Source organism: Argiope bruennichi, chromosome 8 (assembly GCF_947563725.1).
Source record: "Argiope bruennichi chromosome 8, qqArgBrue1.1, whole genome shotgun sequence".
Lineage (NCBI taxonomy): Eukaryota > Metazoa > Arthropoda > Arachnida > Araneae > Araneidae > Argiope > Argiope bruennichi.
In genome coordinates, this window is record NC_079158.1 from 81949228 (window position 1) to 81963341 (window position 14114).

The window sequence follows — 14114 nt, forward strand, 5'->3', positions numbered from 1 at the left end:
TTTTAGTTATTACAAATTAGTACTTCAGTTAAATTTAATCATAAATTGAAAAGTGAATTGCACATATTTTTCATACTATTTAAATACAGTATTTTTCGAATAAAGAAAAAAAAGAAACTTCAAAATGATTCCAAGAAAAAGAGAAGAAAATGCAAGGGAGCATTTCTTATTCCATTTCTTTTTAAAAATTCCTCTCTGCAAGCCGGAAGGCAAAGGTAGATTCCTTTACATCTAAGTTACAATCTGCGACATAAATTTTTAATGTCAGAAAAAGTCAATATTAGGGTTTGAAAATGAATTTTCAATCCCTAACTTCTAAGATATTGCAGTTATCGAAAGCTTCAAGATAAGTTATAAGTTATCGAAAAGTTTATATAAATTTTTGAATGAAGGATGGTTTAGGTCGGGACCATGAACGATGAAGAACTGAAGACATTTTCCCGAAGTCTTGTCATGAGAACCATTGCAACAGGTAATTTTTCTATAGGAATCTACCTAAAAATATGATATTAATGATAAATTTATCAACATTCTTATTTTAACATGACGAGAAGAATGTAGAGATGTTCACATTTAAAATTACCCTCGATTTCGTAATCTATTGTATAAAAGCTTAAAAATGCATTTCATTAATAATAGAATAATAATCCTATGATAGATATAAGCCCGCATGTCCTATGGAATTAAATTGAACTTACTTTTCTTCTTCAAAATGTACATCAGATTGAAAACATAATGAGCCTTACATGACTACATTTCATAATCTGAGTTAAAGATGGTAATTATAATAAGATCCAAACACTATAGAAAATTTTGAATTTGGAAAAATGTCCTTATTAATTTGAGTAATTTCACATTTAAATTTTATCTAGCCGCCTTTAGCGACCAGCATTTCCTTCACAATTTTAGTGATAATTTGTAATGTCAACCAAGTTTGGTTGAATCAATTTAACACACTTCATGAAAATGCTTCCTTAAATTACACTAGCATAATAAACAGGAATCATCTTGGTAAGTTAGCTGTACATTTAAAATGACGAAATTAATTATCAAATAAACATTTGGAAATCGTTCTAGTTGCTGAAGCAGAATGTTGTGATAAAGTTTTATTGTGCGCCAGATCTTGAAAATAGAAAGAGTGAAGCAGGGCTGGTTATCTTTGAGGATATATGTGGGATCATGCATTTTTATATGAAACAAAAATTAGCGAAATAGGAACAGTGATTGCCAAGGAATTGTGCTATGGTGTTTTTTCATTGTAGAGAATATATAATGAAATAATGGTTTTGAGATTTTCTCAAAAATTTAGGATAGTGGAGAACAGAGGGTAATTGAATTTATAACAAGTTATCATATGCTTTCATATACAACCAAAAATTGTCGAATTGAGCGAGTGATTCGGATTAGGATACTCATTCCGTGGTTTTCATAATTATTTCAAATATGTATCAAATATATATTTTACAACAAAATTAAACGTCTATATCAAGTTTTTTAAACTTATTAATCAAAAGAAAAATGTTGAAATTGTATAATTGATTCTCTTTACTATATTAAGATTAGGTAAAATGTACAATATTGTAAAAATATACAAAAAAAAAAAAAAAAAATGAGAAAAACTATCCCTTGTTTGATTTTTAAATTTCATTTTACACCTTTCCGTTAATGGGGAATTTTTTATCGCATTTACCAAAATTTCATTAAAAAATACTCTAACAAATATAAATAAAAAGTCATCCACAAATAAACCCAATAAAGTCTCATATAAACAAACAATAAAAAGACATTACAGATTAGCTTATAAAAGAGTCGCTTAAAACTTCTGAAGCATTTTCAGCAATAGCAAAACTTTCCTACAAATTGTTTATTAAAATTAATATTTTCTATTTCTTGCAAAATAAAACCAATAAAGACGACAAACGCACGTTCGGAAAAAATCTGAAAACAGGATGATTTATTCCATCGTTAAGCGCTCTAATGGGGTGTTTTTAAAAATTTGCACCCATAGAAGTTTTCCAAAAATAGAACAAACTAATGGATTTCCTTTTAATATCTTGTCGTCGACACATCTCTGGCAGCCTCCCAAAAGGAGAAAGAGAAAATTTTTAGAAACTAATGCGCGTGTCCCTCTCTTTATAATGTATCCTAAAAGTGGAATGCTTTTCATATTGTGGGAAACTTCGAACATAAAAAAAAAAATTGTTTTGAGGTGAATACACTTTTGACGATTTACATCTTTTCATTTTCACAAATCAAATGTTATTTGAATCCGCAAATAGGTTTGTTTCTTGATGTAATTGTGAAATCAATTTATCATTCCGTTTTGAATAATGAATTATTGAATATATGTCTTTACTACTAATAAAAATGGATGTGTGTGTGTCTGTCTCTGCGTTAGCACTCTACATGCCAGATTGTTTGGTCTACAAATTCCAAATATAGCACATACAAGTTTTGGAAAGTGGCTATGTGCAAACTGAAGCAATTTTTTTTAAAAAAATAATTAATTTAAAATTTAGCTAATTTTTGGCGCGTTACTGTGGTAACTTCAGAAGATATTAGAACACAAAAGATAATTTCACCTCGTTTCAAAATTTAAAAATTTATCTTTTTAATGAAAAATATTTTTAATGATGATTTAATAATCATACGCATTTTTGAAACTTTTCAAAAATATTATTTTATCTAATTTTAAACACTAGGTTATATTTTTGTCCTGAAATTCAGACTGCTTTCATTGTTTCAATAAATATTAAATTGAACAATTATCTTCGAATGCTAAAAGCTAAAGAATAATAATTGTGCTTAATATTTCCATAGTTTACAAGACGAATAAAAGGCGAAATTATATTACATGAAATTTAAAAAATAGATGAACCCGACATCTATATTTTTAATAGCACTATGATTGTTCGGTAAATATCATAATCTAAATCTGTTAATAGACATTTAACAGACGATTCCTTTTCAGACATTTTATAACTGCTACCATTTTTATTTTGTTAAAATATTATTAAAAAGTAAAAGCAAACGATTTTTTCTTTGAGAAACATATTTTGTTAATATTATTTCGTTTATTTTTTGTATAATAGCTGATGATCAATTGTAAACCTTCTGGAATCTGGCAATGTTTGTAAGATACGCTGTTAAGTTGAAAGAATAAACAAGCGTATGGAATTCTAAATTGCTTGGAGTATTATTTTAGTTTTAAGAATTTAAGATGCTCAACAAGCTATAGTTTGAAGCTTAAGAAAACGGGTAGTTTTCTAGAAAGCATGCAAAAATGATATTAGGGAATTATTCTCCATTAGATTCATGTACGTAATAAATAGAAGTTAAGGAAGACAATTAAAATAATAGAGTTTTAATGTCTGAAAGCATGACAATTATGGACATGAAGTTATATTTAAACTACTTAAATAACATACAATATAAACAGTAACACCAGTGAACCAGTCGATCATCGCTGTTACTGTTTATATTTAATATCAAAAGCGAACAGTATTTAAAATTAGACCCGTCAAGTCTATCGTTAATAAATAAATATTAAAATATAAAATTTATTTTGGTTTGTACAACTCATCTTAGAGTATAAAAATAAAAAGATATCAGTTTTTCATCAAATTCATGAATGGATTTATGTTAGACAATCAGAGTTCTATCAAAGTGTATGTGTACTTGATAACGCAAAAGTACAAAATAGTAAAGATGTCAATTTTAGTTTACTATTTTTGTCCCATAATTGTTGGATTATTGATGAATTTTCAAATTGATGGATTTAGTCCATCTACTCCAGGGATTAAATCTGTCAATGTATAGACCATGGTGTTTTAAACCACATTAAATTGCATTTTTTTGAATGGTACAGTTTTTACGTAAAAGATTCGAATGATTGTAAAACCTTGGCTTTAAACGTTTTGTTTTATGGTACATATATGGTGATTATTTAGTATATCGACATACTTTTGATATACTTGATGGTGCATGTATTCTTATTAATATGAAGCAAAATGAAATAAAAAAAAATCTGAGAATGCTGCTGTATTATGTTTTATTGTCTGCCCTTTCCTATAAGATGACCTAAAATTGCAACATGTATGATACATGAAATATTATATGTGGCTCTTGACACCACATTTGGAGATCTGTGTGGAATTTTGGAAGAGTTTGGTGGTTAAATGCTAAGGAGTTCGAATGTGTAGACAATTCTATTCCTAGCACCAAATGTTACATAAACATAAAACTCAAAATATTATGTATGTATTCGGGAAACCCAAGATTGATATTAAAAAAACACAATACGTAGTATAAAATTACATATGCTTAAATATTTAAAACACTGATTCAAAAAAAAAATTTTTTTAGAAAATGTAAAATTTTTAATCTACAAAACTCATTTTCGTTATTCAGAAAATGATTGTTGAAGTCTTCTAGATTTCATGATTTCTATCATTTAGTTGTTTAAATTGTAAAATACTAAAGAACGTAAAATTTCTGAAATAAAAATCAAGTTTTCTTAATATTTTTTATCGTTTTCTTTAACATTTAATAACTGATTCTTGATCATTCAAAAATCTCTTTGTCTAATATAGTTACATACATTTACATATTTTTTCCTGACGAGTGGTAAAGATATTGCTTCAGCAGATACATTTACTCTTAAGAGAACTGGTACAACAATATTACGATCGAATGTTGAAGAATTATCTCATGAAATTGGTATGTATTTTTTTCAAATAGCTTGCAAATACTTTTAATTTCCTTCTTTATTGTATACCCAGAAATATGATTAGAGACATTTTTTGATAACCTATGTAAATAAGAGTAGTAACTATACATGAAATTGAAATAGATTATAAATATTATCTTAGAATGATTTAAAAATAAAGGAAATTAAAAAATCAAAAACAATAACATTAGAATTTATCGAAACAGACTATAAATCTTATCGCAAAATAGCTTAAAACTGATGGAAATGCATTTTTCTTTCCTTATTTTAGTTTTTGTAAGAAGTTCTTTCTATGTTTACGAAATAAATGTATTGCGAACGAAAATAAAGAAATTAAATTATAAATAGTCCTGTCTCTATATTGAAGTCAATTATTATATCTGCACATTATATCATTTTATAAAAGCACATGCTTTTTATTTTTGTAGATATTTCATATTGCCTTTCTTTTTTATAGCATTCCTTTTTATTAAAAATATATTAACAATTTTACTACAAATTTACAACAGTAAAAATTAGATTAACATTGTTACTATTAAAAAAGAACAGTATATAATTTTGGATACAATTTATATTGCTTTTTTACATTTGTTTAATATTAGTTTTAATCATTTGATGTTGAAATATAATTATATTTCAAAATTAAAATATATTTAATTATAAATGAACTTTAATTTAAGGATTATAAATCAGTAGGGAAAACTGTTTCTTGGAAAATTAATAAGGGTAAATTGAAAAACTGTTTAGTAAAATATAATTCTTTCTTTGCAGACATCGTCAATACAAATGCAGTCTATCCAATATGAAAAATTAAGTTTCCAAATTTTTCTCTTTATTCTTCAAATATATTGAGCATAGAGTTGATGTCTCGAACGTCAATTTCCTTTACAAGCTAAACAAATAGCATGTACAATGTATCGCAACGGTGATTTTTGTCGATTTCTACGGCTAAATATCAAATAAATTCCATGCACATATAATTTTTCCTTTTTTGATGTTATAAATATGGCTTTCGCTTTTTGTGCTTAAGAACTCAACGAAAAATAAACATTTTAAAAGTATTATCTTCATTACTATTGAAAATACTATTACTATTACCATTATTATTAAAAATAAAAATATTATGGGTACGTAGGTAAAATTTTCATTTTATGAAATATATATATATATATATATATATATATATATTTACATCTCCTTTATTTTCAAAAATAAATATATCATATCGAAAAGCAAACGCATTTTATTTATTACTATCTATGTTTAATTAAGATTTATTTTAATTTCATGATATTTTAACCGATGATTTATAAAGTGACAAATATTTTATTACAAATAGTTCCTTTTTGCTCTGAACCGAAAATTACAACAGAAAAGGATTTTTATAACGGCTTCTTATTTATCCCTTATTTACACTATCATTAATAATAACACAATGTTTTCATAGTATGCAATAACCCATTCATCAACTAAGCTAGGACCGACGTTCATAGTTGAAACAAATGAAGCCGACACAAGCTGTGCTTCAAGGCGATTCACTTCAATTAGCATAAGGGAAACATAGGTTGATGAAAATGTTTGCAGAAGATGAATTTGGAGCTCTGAGTTGCCGAACAGAGCCCAGTTGCTATGGCAACGAAGATGACGAGAGAGGTGATCTAACATGGTTGCCATGTTTTGAGAAACGCCCTCTCAGCTCTCGATTTCTGGCGGCACTTTCCAAATACTGGCATCTAAAATTGAATATACCGAAAAGCCTTCCAGATGTTTTAGTTGAATGTGGAGAAACATTTTCATCCTATAGATGTATAATGATTTAAGATAAAAAAATAAATGTCATTCGTTAATAAATAAATTTTATACATATGTATGCCATAAAAGGCATGATTATATGGTGTTTTTTCAATATACATGTGAAATTTTTAACTATTTCTTCCACATATTATACCAGTCATTTCATTTGGAGTGTAAAACGAAGTGAATACATCCATTTCATTAAAAATTAGAAATAATCTTTGGGAATATTTTTTCTAAAGGAAGTAAAATTCATAAAATAACATTAATATTTTTATGGTGTAATTTATTAATTTTAATCTTTATAATATACTTCTTATAATGTACTTCTAACCAACTTTCTACAAAATAAATGTTTGGCAGAAAATTAGATAATTTATAAAAATATCAATAGAAAAACATGAATCTGAAATCCAAAATCTATAAAATATGTGTAATAAAATTTGGAACTGGCAATTATTAGAATAATGTTTATTTTTGCTAAAAAATTAAACAAATATTTAATCAGCTTTACAAAAATGATGTTTATTCATATTTTTAATATCATCACTTCGCATCACACTAAGGCTGATCATTCGATTTACAAATAATTTAAAAATTCAACAGATATTTACAACACTTAAAAGCTACAGTTATTACATGCCAAAATACTTAATGCATAGATCATAGATCATATTAATTTGAATCATTTTGATGCTTGCTATATAATTATATTTCGAATTTAAAATAATCTAAAATATTAGGATACTAATGAGACTTAATGTAAATAATAATGCAAAAAGAAATTAATATCCTACCAATAATGACATTTTAAAACACTCAAACGTTGGATTTTTGCATATTAACATTCACATTTTTTTTTGTCAATATAACGATGCATAATAGAAATGGAGAGAAAAAGCCACATATTAATCAAGAATTAAAAAAATTCTCTTGGCACAGATTATTTATAACTTTGAAATAAAACAGACACTCCGTGAAGCACAAACGTATTAATATAGGATATAGAGTCTGCATATGCACAATAAGTTCCGTCTAAAGACGAGCTAATTTGAAGAGAGTACAGCATATACGCCATCATCTACAGTATGTACCTAGTTTTTATATCCTCATCAAAATAATGGTGGTTGTATATGAATATTTATTAACGTATTTTGTTTCTGATTTATAAAATATCTAAATGAACTGAATATCGAAATATAATCATGCAACTGCACTATTTATTGAGCATTAAAGATGTTCGAAAACGTAATTGGAAGCAGGTTTCATAACAAAATTTTTGATTGGAAATAAATAAAAATTCTTCAAAATAGCGAAGAATGGAATTTGGAAACATTATATTAGTTAATCGGTTGTTATTTTTGTTAATATATTCACGAATAATGCATCTACAAAATCTTGCAATCTTGCAAAATATACAGATATATCTAAAAAATGCTGTCTTTTTTAAGGAGGTGATATGCATTGTAGAAATCACACGTAGAAATTCTGAAAATTTTCTACTAATAATAGATTTTTTGAAATAAATTCAAAAGAAAATGTTTATCAAGGCATGGTTTTGAAATTTCTACAGACAGAGATTCGAAAATGATGAATCCATCCCGGGACTTGGATATTTACAAGTGAATATAAATTTTTCACCTTCATAACATAAATATTTCAGCTTCAATCCAATTTTTTTTTTCAATAAATCAATTTTTCACTTCAAAACTGAATAATGAATCGCTTATTTTCCCAGATATTCAAAAAAAGCATTATAAAAATGTTTTTACTTTTTATTTAATTGTCTTTGTATGCTAAGCAAGAAATATCAAAAGCCATAAAATCAGCAATTCTTTTAAAACTATTTTCTTACAAAACGATTTCAACATTTAAAATATCATTACCATAATCTGCACCAAAAACAATTTACTTTCTCTTCTTTGGATTCAAAGAACCACCTGCTATTTTGTGAATATTTTAGTAATGTTGCCAACGTCTTACAAAAACGATTGCAAATCGATATTGTGGAAATAACAATAAGTCACGCAGTGCATTGACCTGCGCCACTTTCATCTTAAATTAATAGTTTGAAGAATCTGTTCAAAGAATTCATTTTTTCCCTGAAACAAATTAATTTTCTTGCTTTCTAGAAAAGAAGGCCTATTTTGTTATTGACAAAGAAGTAAACTCTAAATAATAAAAAGTCTGTAATATACGAAATTTTTGATCAAACATTCTCAATCAAACAAGAAGAGTTAATTTTTTATTTTTATTTATTTATTATTATTTTTATTTGACTACTTCATCTGGAAATATTTGGCAAAATAAGACAAAAGCGTTTTGGCAAATTTTTTATTTGGAGAAATAAGACAAAAGCGTTTTGGCAACATTTTTCGTCATTTACGAATTAGACAAACATTGTAATTAACAGAAAAATTGATCGAGATTATTTTACACTAGAGTTTCTTGATTAAAATAAAATAACATTTTCAGAACTATGCTAGTCTGTTTGTCTATTTTTTTTTAATATAACTCTAAAAATGTAAAAAAAAAAGAAAGAATCTAGTTATCTTTCTATTTGTTTATCAGTGTATAAGTTAACAAGACATGTCAAAAATGGATCAGATTGTACGAGTGCTAATTAATAAGGGGTTTGAACATCGAAATTGTAAACTAGTGTCAAATGTTGTTCCAACCAGTGGCGTAGGATATAAAAAGAGTTTTTTTTTTCATTTCTATTCGTGTCTAAGGAAATATAAACTAAAACATCTTAACAATATATCACACCACCGTCTTTACAATTTATGTGGCTTCTATCGTTTAGAAGTAAATGTAGGTAAATTTTTATAAAAAAATATTATATAATTATAAATTAATAATATTTTTAATATTATTAAAAAATATAAATATATGCAAATAGCAAAAAATATGTTTGTACAAAAAATTCGAAACAATGATGAAAAGGAAAACTGGGCTACATTAAAAAAAAAGAATACTGAATGAATGAATTGATTCTTAATAAATAAAATCGAGGGGCATTGTATAATCTCTTTTAGGAAGTAAAAATGAGATTTTTTATGTTGTATAGAATTCAAAATCTTAATAGAAAGGAATTCAATAAAATTGTTACAGTACACTCCCGAGTATCGGCCTAATGTGGGGGGGGGGCAGACCGGATAACAAAAAAGCCAGATAGGCTGGAGTTCTATAAACTCCTTTCTTTGCCCATCAATACCAGAGAACCGAGTTTTTATACCAAAACTCACTGTTATAATACATATTTTCTCACTTCTTATTGAGTAATAAGCTCTCCATTTATCTCAAGCCTTGTATAATCAGAACACGGCTTCGGACCGCTGAATCTTAGAAACAGTTATCGGTAAGGTGTCGAGTTAAAATAGAAGACTCTCTAATGGTAGTTTATATATGTTTATATACTTCACTGCACGTTTCAAGGATTTATTAGAAAAAAAGTAAGTTAAAGGATATAGACTGTTCCAATTTTAACATAATTCTGTAATGCCTAACTTAAATGTAGGAAGCATAAACAAAACTCTAAAGTAAATCGTTGGCCTGGTTCTTAAGAAAATTGACTCAAACTGATTTTATTTTTCACTGATAAATGATTGCACAGATATGAAAATGTAGCCCTAAGATAAGAGTCAGAACTTACATTTTTTTTTTCAAAAAAAGCCCTTAATAGATGACTGCTTTTGCAACGCCTTGCCTTCCTCATTTAATTATGATAAAGGAAAACTAGGCAGAATAGTGAGAAAGCCGGATAGTCGCGAACCGTATACTAGTGAGTGTATTGTATATCGTAGAAAGGTTAAGGAACCTATAAAAAACCCAATTAAGTGGCAGCATTAAACCTATTATCAGAAGACCGGTATGCTAATTTTAATAGAAGCAGTTTTTCATTATCTATTATGAATTTAACCATATTTATGATTCTTTTCTTTTATGATGTGGTAAGAACTAGATATATTTAGGAAGAATAAGAGTATTTTTTTTTTGGTGCAAAGAAAAGGCAGAAAAGAAGATTATGCATAGTGGATAGGATCGCTGACTTCTCCGCATGCATAAGTGAATAGTGAAAATGGTAAAATAAAGAAACGAGCAAGACACATGGAATGATATTCTTTTTTTTTTTCGTCTAATATATTATTATTTCAAAATGTTTATTCACAAAATTAAGAGGCATTATTTTCACTATTAAGGAAAATGTTGATATAAATGTAAAAGTCAAATTCTGGTGACAATATGTAAACAATTCTGCAGGAGTAGGTGTCCAAATAAAATTATTTTTATCGAATGTAGATGTCAACAAGGATTTTCTTTTACATTGACGCCCGCCATCAATTTCATTCCTAAAACAATATTATGAATGCCCTCGATAATTGTTAATATTCTATGTATACATTAATTTAGGGAATTGTTGGATCTAATACATTTATATTAATAACTAGCACGCAACGAAAAGAGATAACAAAGTAATTAATTTATTTTGTTTGCTTCTAATGCATTTCAATTATGTGGCGAAATAATAATCATTGCACCTTTCAGCGATAATTGAATTATGAAAATGTCAGACCTTTCAGTTTGAAAGCATTACAGATCGTATCATTCATTCCATGGCAACACATTTATGATATGTAGAAACAATTTTTTTTATTCAATGGTTTTACCCTCAATAGTTATATATGAGTATTCATAAATTTATTTATGTTTTATAAACATAATATATAACAAAAATTTGTTCATGCTGACATTTCTAAATAAATTCATTTTAAAATTTGTTAATATTTCGCATTGATGAAATATATGTAACCTATTTTCTTCATTGTTAAACCAGAAAGAAAAAAATTGTAATCTATATTTATAATAAAGCTCCATGTGTGTGTGTGTGTGTGTGTGTGTGTGTTGTGTGTATGTGTGTGTGCGTTGGCGCTCTTCAGGCCAGACCGTTTGACCTACAGCTACCAAATTTGGTACATGTATACCTTGGAGGTTGGGAATGTGCACCTGGGGTTCCTTTTTCGAATTTTTAATTAGAATTTTAATTATTAATTAAAAACTAACTTTCCCGCCAAAAAAATCTTCCATTTTCCCCACCGCCAAATGAGTAAGGCTTCAGTTTTTTTTTCTCCCAACAGTAATGAGGCTAGGGTTAATATTTTTCGGCGGATTATTTCAAACGATTTTGTTTATTTTCTTAATGTTTGATGCATTTAAAATTAAACATTGTTAATTAATCGATCTTTCAGATTCATTCTGAAGTACTTTTGAATTAAAATAAAACAGAATAAAGGAAATTAAAAATTTCTAATCCGCATAGCGTTACCCCAACTGGCGTAGAGAAAATCACGTATTTGCGTTACGTAACTGAAGTTGAAAATTCACGCATGCGCATTGTGTTCTGAATTCTGCATTGTGTTGACAATTATTATCAACAGATGCGGACTGGATTTAAATTATTTTTAGGTTCATTGTATGCTTTTGTAATTAAAATGTATTTATGTTAGTTACATATTTTTTGTATATGCTTATAGTTTTAAGTACATCGTTTTTTAAGTAGTTTTTTTAAAACCTGTTTTCAACCATTTATTTTAAACGATTCGTTTTATTTTCTTAGTGTCTGATGCATTTAAAATTAAACATTGTTAATGAATCGATCTGTTCATGATGAATCTAAGAAAATTTTGTTGACAAATTCTTGAAATATTACATAAATTAAAAAAGATATTCTTTAGTGCCCATAAAGTTTAAACGCTGAGTGACTCTATTTTCAGTAATCAGATTATAAAAAAAATGCTTTGTTTCAGTAAAAAGTATTATTATATTAATTGCAGATTAATTCTTTCCACTTTAATTTAAAGCATAAATTCTACGGGTGCTAACAGAAAATTAGAGAGATACATATTACGTTATAACTGAAGGTCTTTATAATATTATGAATGAATTATATGACAATCAAAATGTGAAGTTTTAAAATATTTTGATGAAGAAGTTAATAAAGTAGGAATTGCGTAAAATATTTAATTATTAAAATTTTAACGAACATTAAGAATGGCGATCCGGCTGGTCGCCAAAGGCGGCTAGTATGAAATAAATTAGCAGTTTATTGGATGATATTGTTATCTCTAATTAATCATTTTTGGTGACCAACTGGTCCATAAAAAGTATTTATTATATTTAATTTCAATTAAATATCTTCTATATAAATTAACTATATGAAATAATCGAATTTTTGATAAATATTATTTCCATATGTTTGTCTCTGTTTTATTATTATTCATGCAAAAAAAAAAAAAAGCTCTCCTTAATGGAGTTCTATTATTATTAAAAACATAGTCAAGCATGAAAAGCGAAAGTCAACTTCTAATTTGTATATGTTATCGATTTACAAATTAGAAGATGACTTTTGCTTAATATATATATATTTTTCTGATTCCTTTTGTAAAATGCCGAGATAATAAATGTAATTTTTGTTTCTTAGTTTTATACAATTCACATATACGCATGGATGCTTACACGTGTATCTTTATTATTAATAAAAATGAATAATTTTATGCTAATTCTTATGTGACTGGATTTAAAATATTAAAGCAGTTTAAAGCCTATAGCATTCTGAATAACGAAAAAAAAATTATTTGTTAATCCACAATAGTTAAATGTGGATAATGTCATAAATACAATTTTCACCTGCAGATGACACGGAAGATATTCTTTTATTTATTTATTTTGAAAAAAATATTGCTATGAAATTCAGTATTGCGACGACTTGAGGAGGGACAACAGTGGGATAAAAGTGCAGGAAGTTCATCTTAGGGACGCCAGGCCATGGAAACATTATTGCCTTTATATAATTTTTTTAAGTAAAATATGATGATGAGATTAAAAAAAAATGAATGTCACATTCTTTTCGCCTAAATTCGCGATTAATTTCTTGAAATATATGTAATATCTAAGTAGGTGTAAGAATAAGAAGACATTCTTAGCTTTTGGAAAAATACAATTATCTTTTGCAATTGTAAATAATTTTTGATAACGAATATGATTTTAATAGTTTGATTTTTTTGATAATTTAAAGAAAGATTTAGCTGATTTGTCTAGATTTATATTTAATTGGACTTTTAAAATTTTCATGTATTTCAAAAAATTTCTGTTTATTAGGTGATAGATTTGTTGAAAGGACAGGCCTAGAAGTAAAGTTTCAGCTCCGCGACCGAAGTACTTCACCCAACACTAGTTTTAAAAGAATAGCTGCAGTGTAAGAACCTAGTGCTCGTTAAATCCATTGGGAGAAAGGCCAATGCATTAGAATGGAACAAAAGTTAGGAGAGAAAGATGCCAATTTAGGTGACATTTTCATCCTCATCCTTTGACCACCTCTCAAAATAAGAAATCAATAAAGCACACGTGTCGTTTCAAAATGGGAAGTAAATATAATTAAAACAAAAATAAAGATTTGTTTTTGAAAAAGTAAGTTAAGCGTTTTCTGTAGGTTATGCTAAATATAGTTATCGATATTCTAATTAAAGTTATACAAGAATGTTTCAAAGTGTTTATAAAGCAACGTTTTTCCGTTTTTTTCGTTTTTCTTTTA

The 14114-nt window shown here is 27.0% G+C and overlaps 1 protein-coding gene across 2 annotated transcripts in view; it reads left to right on the top strand.

Annotated features, from left to right (window-relative positions):
- Positions 1-13870: 13870 nt before the first annotated feature.
- The window catches only part of LOC129981023 (stomatin-2-like), a 66438-nt gene continuing 66194 nt past the window's right edge, over positions 13871-14114 (top strand). The window contains exon 1 of one of the 2 annotated variants that reach the window (XM_056091620.1): positions 13871-13990. The gene's annotated coding sequence lies outside the window, so the exon portion shown is untranslated. The remainder of the gene's footprint in view (positions 13991-14114) is intronic. The other variant, XM_056091619.1, reaches the window with a different exon arrangement.